Genomic DNA, 7500 nt, shown 5'->3' with positions numbered 1-7500 from the left:
GCGAACACATACACGCACGGACTCGGACACGCGCGTACACACACACACACACACACACACACACATATATATATATATTTAGCGATCACACACACACACACACACACACACACACACACACGCACGCACACACACACACACACACACGCACACACACACCACTTCCCCCCACCCCACCCTAACACACACACACACACACACACACACACACTCGCGCACAGCTCAAACAAACCACAGTTGTGAAGTGGTTTGCAGGGTGGATTGGGGATTGAACAGACTGGTGTTTGTTTGGGCCCAGGTTTATCGGTTGATGTTTGGCTGTTGTTCTGTTTTATTTATGTGTTTCCTTCTTCTTCTTCTCCTTTTTCCTCCTCCTCCTTCTTCTCCTTCTCCTTCTTTTTCCTCCTCCTCCTCCCGCTCACTGCACTGGAAGTGACTGAACCGAAGTCCCCGTAAATAATGTCGTAATGTGAAAATCTGCTGGCTACAAACCTGTTTTTTCTCTCATTTTTTCTTGACCAAACCTTCCTTGAATAAAACCAAAACAATTCCTCCTGTTCTGAAATAATGTGTGCCTTATGTGTTACAATCGTAACTGATTTTTTTTTCTAAATATATATACATGTTGCATTCTGTGATTTAATGTTCGTACGTATACTAAATATCAAGCACATCCGGCCGGCTTTGCTGACAAAATACAGAGCTTATCTACATACCTTATATTTATATATAAACAACGACGTAATTATGATGTTTGTTTAGTTTAAATAGATGTAAGACTTTAGTAACCAGCGACAACAGTTATGAACTGAACGGACTTGACCAATCGTCACACAGAACGAAAAGCGAAAGGCAGACAGGCACAGAGAGAGGGAGAGAGAGGGAGAGACAGAGGAGGGGGGGGGGGAAACAGAGTGAGGGAGAGAGGGGGGAGAGGGGGAAAGAGAGAGGGGGAGAGAGAGGGAGAGAGAGAGGGAGAGAGAGGGAGAGAGAGGGGGAGAGAGAGAGGGAGAGGGGAAGAGAGATGGAGAGAGAGAGTGAGAGAGATGGAGAGAGAGGGAGAGATAGAGAGAGGGAGAGAGAGAGTGAGAGAGAGGGAGAGAGAGAGAGAGAGAGAGAGAGAGAGAGAGAGAGGGCATGACCGGAGGGGGTGTGAAGACAGTGACGAGGTGGGAGTCGGGGGTGATAAACGGGAAACAAACAAAGAAGGACAGACCTCAACAGGCTGATGTACAATGATGCTCATTGAGCCATTCCTCAAACCTCAACAAAACACCAGTCAGATCATAAACAGCTCTGGGCCAAAATTCGCCGATAAAGACATGACACGTACACAAGTCGGTGCATTTCTCCCTATGTTAATTTTTGTTTGTTTGTTGTTTCTTGTGTTGCTTTTGTTCTCTCTCTCTCTCTCTCTCTCTTTATTTTTTTATTTTTTTATTTTTACGAGCAATTGTCATTCACAGTATATCATGTAACTCATTCAAATTTCTGGTAAAAAAACAACCCCCCCCCCCCCCCCCCCCAAAAAAAAAAAAAAAAAAAAAAAAAAAAAAAAAAACAATAGCAGCAACAACAAAAAAATCCTCCTCAAAAATTTCTTTATGACATTATCTTTCAAGATACTGAAAGAAGCAGATAATAGGGTGGTTGTTGTTTTTAATCCCCATGTCGGCAAACTTGTAGAAAGTGTTGTATATTTTCTACTGTTTTTTGTGTTGTGTTCAGTGCAGCACCACTGTGGCCCCGCACTTCATCACGTTCACGTTATAACTTCCGGGGTAACGGACAGCACGAACACTCAGCGAGCGAAGGGGTGGGCTGTGTCGTTGGAGCTGGGTGGGGGGTGGAGGAGGCTTTAAGAATGCGAGAGTGAGAGGAGTGAGAGAAAGAAACTGACAAACGTACAAACTCACAGGCAAGAGAAAAAGACCCCCCCCCCCCACCCTCCCCCCCCCCCAAATCCCCCTCAAAAAAGGAGAAAAATACAGACAAAATAATAGACAGAGACACAGACAAACTTACAGACAAATAAAAGAAAATGACACCCAAGAAATTACACAAAAAGAGACAGACAAACTTACAATAAGACAGACAAACGGTTGTATTGTAGTGCATTACTATTTTTTTTATATCACAACACATTTCTCTGTGTGAAATTCGGGCTGCTCTCTCCAGGGAGAGCGCGTCGCTACACAGAGAGCGCAACCCATTTTTTTTGTATTTTTTCCTGCCAGCAGTTTTTTTTATGTTTTCCTGTTTAAATGGATTTTTCTACAGAATTTTACGTGCGCAAAGTGCATGCTGCACACGGGACCTCGCTTTATCGTCTCATCCGAATGACTAGCGTCCAGACCACCACTCAAGTTCCAGTGGAGAGGGAGAAAATACTGGCGACTCTACTAACAGACACATGCAGAGACAGAGACATAGAAAATGAAAGACAAGGAAAGCCAGGAAAGGAGAGACAGTGAGAGAGGAGTCGATGGTTTGTGTGTTTATGTGTGTGTGTGTGTGTGTGTGTGTGTGTGTGTGTGTGTGTGTGTGTGTGTGTGTGTGTGTGTGTGTGAGTGAGTGAGTGAGTGAGTGAGTGTGTGTGTGTGTGTGTGTGTGTGTGTGTGTGTGTGTGTGTGTGAGTGTGAGGTGAATGTGTGTGTGTCTCTCTGTGTGTGAATGTGTGTGTGTGTGTGTATGAATATCTGCGCGCGCGCGAGCGTGTGTGTGTGTATGTGTGTGTGTGTGTGTGTGTGTGTGTGTGTGTGTGTGTGTGTGTGTGAATGTGAGTGTGAGGTGAGTGTGTCTCTCTCTGTGTGTGCCAGTCTGTATACATGAACGTGTGCATAAGGAGAAGAGTGGACAAACAGGGGAGTGGAAGACGGAAAGATATTTTCTCCGGTTCTCTCTCTCTCTCTCTCTTTAAAAAAAAAATAATGGTTGTACTTTACACGCGGTGAACAATCCCAAACATCCCGCATGCATTTTGCACTTAGCCACCCTCTGCAAACACAATCCCAGCGCTAGCTACTTCCAGAATGGTGACGTCAGCAACCACACTAACCCTCATGTAACGTTTCACCTCCTCCCAGTACCGAAAACTGAAGTTGGTGCCATCTCCCACCTGCCCTTGTGACAGGAAGACTTGACAGCGGAGCACATTCTCCAAAACTGCCCCCCACCCCCCACCCCCAGTCCCCCAGTGTACAAACTGCCCCCTGTACAAACTGGCAAGGCAAGGCAAGGCAAGACGTGTGGCCTGGACACTGGCACCCCACTCACGAGCTTGAAGAAAACGGGGGCAAACGATGCATCGTCAGAAGTGGACTGGTGATGAAGCTGTGAACGCCAAGAAGAAGCAGCTACCAAAACGCTACCTCATGTTTGTAACAACTGACCAGCAACCACAATGTCTCTCACGTTAAGATTTTTGATTGATATGGATTCTTATATAGCGCCTATCCTAGGTCGGAGACCAAGCTCTAAGCGCTTTACAAACACGGGGTCATTTGCACAACAGGCTGCCTACATGGGTAGAGCCGACTGATGGCTGCCACTGGGCGCTCATCATTCGTTTCCTGTGTCATTCAATCAGATTACAGACACGCACACATACACACTCAGACACACATGTAACATTTGACGTGTATGACCGGTTATTTTGTTTTTGTTTTTTTGTTTTTGTTTTGTTTTTTTGTTGTTGTTTTTTTGGGGGGTCGGTTTTTTGTTGTTGTTTTTTTATTTACCCCACCATGTAGGCAGCCATACTCCGTTTTCGGGGGTGTGCATGCTGGGTATGTTCTTTTTTCCATAACCCACCGAACGGTGACATGGATTACAGGATCTTTAACGTGCGTACTTGATCTTCTGCTTGCAGCAAGCACAATGTCTCTCACGTTAAGTTCAGCAACAACCAGCAACCACACTGTGTCTCTGTCTCACGTTACGTTCAGCAACAACCAGCAACCACAGTGTCTCTCACGTTAAGTTCAGCAACAACCACAGTGTCTCTCACGTTAAGTTCAGCAACAACCACAGTGTCTCTCACGTTAAGTTCAGCAACAACCAGCAACCACAGTGTCTCTCACGTTAAGTTCAGCAACAACCAGCAACCACAATGTCTCTCACGTTAAGTTCAGCAACAACTACAATATCTCTCACGTTAAGTTCAGCAACAACCAGCAACCACAATGTCTCTCACGTTAAGTTCAGCAACAACTACAATATCTCTCGCGTTAAGTTCAGCAACAACTACAATATCTCTCACGTTAAGTTCAGCAACAACCAGCAACCACAGTGTCTCTCACGTTAAGTTCAGCAACAACCAGCAACCACAGTGTCTCTCACGTTACGTTCAGCAACCAGCAACGACAATGTCTCTCACGTTAAGTTCAGCAACAACCACAATGTCTCTCACGTTAAGTTCAGCAACATCCACAATGTCTCTCACGTTAAGTTCAGCAACAACCGCAATATCTCTCACGTTAAGTTCAGCAACAACTACAATATCTCTCACGTTAAGTTCAGCAACAACCACAATGTCTCTCACGTTAAGTTCAACAACAACTACAATATCTCTCACGTTAAGTTCAGCAACAACCAGCAACCACAATGTCTCTCACGTTAAGTTCAGCAACAACTACAATATCTCTCACGTTAAGTTCAGCAACAACTACAATATCTCTCACGTTAAGTTCAGCAACAACCGCAATGTCTCTCACGTTAAGTTCAGCAACAACCACAATGTCTCTCACGTTAAGTTCAGCAACAACTACAATATCTCTCACGTTAAGTTCAGCAACAACCAGCAACCACAGTGTCACGTTAAGTTCAGCAACAACCAGCAACCACAATGTCTCTCACGTTAAGTTCAGCAACCAGCAACGACAATGTCTCTCACGTTAAGTTCAGCAACCAGCAACAACCACAATGTCTCTCACGTTAAGTTCAGCAACAACCACAATGTCTCTCACGTTAAGTTCAGCAACAACCGCAATGTCTCTCGCGTTATGTTCAGCAACAACATGCCCGTAGTAATTTGATCACAACAGGAAACAAAAAAAGAATGCGATGATGGCCTGAACACTGCATAAAATATTATAACTGATGATACTGGCATCATCGTTGTTACTTATAGTAGTTTGGTAATTCAATTGTAGTGTGTGTGTGTGTGTGTGTGTGTGTGTGTGTGTGTGTGTGTGTGTGTGGTGTGTGTTTGTGTCACGTGTGTGTGTGTGAGTGCGTGAAAGAGCGTGCATGAAAAGGATGTGTTTGTGTGAGTGCGCCTACCCACGAGCACGCGCGTGTGTGTGAGGAAGCGAGACTGAGAAAGAAAGTCCGTGCGCGCACGTATCTGTGTGTGTGTGTCAACACACACACACACACACACACACACACACACACACACACACACACAATCAAACAAACAAACACAAACAAACAATCACCCTCCACTCACAACCACAAGCATCCACACAAACAAACGGCACATAAAGAAATGCACGTTCACGTGCACCCCAATGTGCGCGTGCATGTGCAGACGTCAGCCCTTTTTAAAAACAATGCCCCCAAAATCTAACAACAAAAAATTCATTTTTACTTCTAACATCGCTCAGCTTCTTCTCCACCTCCCCGACACACACACACACACACACACACACACGCGCGCGCGCGCGTGCTCACACATGCACACGCATGCTTGCGGGAATGGAGTAAACATTAAGAGAATGTTTTTAAGCCTACTTTTCGTTTTTACACTGCATCAGTTTGAAAAGAGTGTTTCTGCGAATTTGACGAACACACACTGAAGTGTTTCATTCGATCAAGTGCCAAGTTCTACGCATCGTGTGCCAGTGAATCAGTGAATGTTACTGGAGGTCAATAAAATCAGAACGGATACGGGGAGAGGGCTCCTTATATTAATAATAATAATAATAATAATAATAATAATAATGATAATGATAGTAAGAATAATAATATAATGATGATGATAATAATAACAATAATAATACAGTAATAATAATAATAACTACATTAACAGTAATAATGCGGAGAAGAAGGAGAAGAATGAATGAATGAATCGATGAGTTGTTGAATTCATTATTGTCAAATCCATCATCATCATCATCATCATCATTTATCATCATCACCATTATCATTATCGTTGTTATCATTATTTATTTATTTATTTATTTATTATTATTATTATTATCATCATCATCATTATTATCATCATTATTATCATCATTATTGTTGTTGTTGTTGTTGTTATTGTCGTCGTCGTTGTTGCTGTCGTTATTGTTGTCATGACACTAACAACAACAACAATAATAATAATAATAATGCATTGTCACTCACACTGCCTTAATTCTTATCATTATCATCATCATCATCATTACTGTGATTATCGTCATCATTATTATTATCAATATGATTATTATTATTATCATAACCATCATCATCATTATCATGTTCGTCGTCGATGTTGTTGGTGTCATTACTATCGTTGATGCAATTGTTGGCACATGTATGGCAGTACTACAAGCTGTACTTCAGTGTGTCATCACATGACACTGCCGATTTTGGTGATGAACGTGATGCAAACAAATACAAACAAGCAAGAAGAAAAAAAATAAACAAAACTGAGAAAACTTACTGCCACAGACTGTGAGTCATTTCTCATCAGTGTCGTGGTTGTCAGTTGTAGCCGATGAAGCCAGTCACAGAAATAAACAGGGCCACCCCGCCGTGAGTCAAACTCACAGGCCGCACGTGCTACACTGCACCGCACCCCAGTGCACGGAATGTCCATACAACTCCGCAACACACCCAACAACAGGCACTCCCTTTGCACTGACAACAACACACCTTCTTCCCAACTTTGTGCACAATCCGATGACTTAGTTACACCACTCACTCACACGGCGGAGCATTCTCAGACACGGAGGAACCGTGTAACACGCTGCCTCTTGGAAAATTTCCACTGTACACAAACTTGTCTTCGCTGTCCCAAGAAACAGCAGGAAAAAATTCAAACAAGTTTTCACACAAAAAAAAACAAAACAAAAAAACTGTTACCATCACTCCGGAAACACAAAGGTTTATTTGATTTTTTTTCTTTCCTTTTTATCTTTCTTTCTTTCTGTTATAATCCCAACGGGGCGATATTCCACAAGTGAAAGGCTTAAGAAGTGGAGTCTGGCTCTCCAGGTTACAACAAACACGTTCGCTGTCTCCACCCCCTTCCTCCTCGCGGAATCAGTGAATCACGATGGGAGTATTTCTGCCAAAGTAAAAAGACCTCCAGAAGTTGGCTTGCTGCACCAGAGCTGCCAGAGAACGAACACAGCAAGTCGGAAGGGATGAAGGTAAGAGTTGAAGGAAGAAAGAAAAACAGCAGAAAAGTCCTGTGTGTGCCAGTGTGTGTGTGTGTGTGAGCCCGCGCTACAATCCCTACCCAACTTTCCAGGCACACTCACACACACTCACGAGTCGGACAGAGCAGAC

General features: G+C 43.5%; 1 protein-coding gene across 1 annotated transcript in view; it reads right to left on the bottom strand.

Moving 5' to 3' along the window:
* The window catches only part of LOC143277685 (kin of IRRE-like protein 1), a 207850-nt gene extending 200385 nt beyond the window's left edge, over positions 1 to 7465 (bottom strand). The window contains exon 1 of the mRNA XM_076582601.1: positions 6650 to 7465. The gene's annotated coding sequence lies outside the window, so the exon portion shown is untranslated. The remainder of the gene's footprint in view (positions 1 to 6649) is intronic.
* Between the last annotated feature and the right edge of the window lie 35 nt (positions 7466 to 7500).

This window comes from Babylonia areolata, chromosome 34 (genome assembly GCF_041734735.1).
Source record: "Babylonia areolata isolate BAREFJ2019XMU chromosome 34, ASM4173473v1, whole genome shotgun sequence".
In the NCBI taxonomy this organism is placed as follows: domain Eukaryota; kingdom Metazoa; phylum Mollusca; class Gastropoda; order Neogastropoda; family Buccinidae; genus Babylonia; species Babylonia areolata.
Note: the sequence above shows the minus strand (reverse complement) of the source record. Positions and strands in the feature narration are given on the sequence as shown.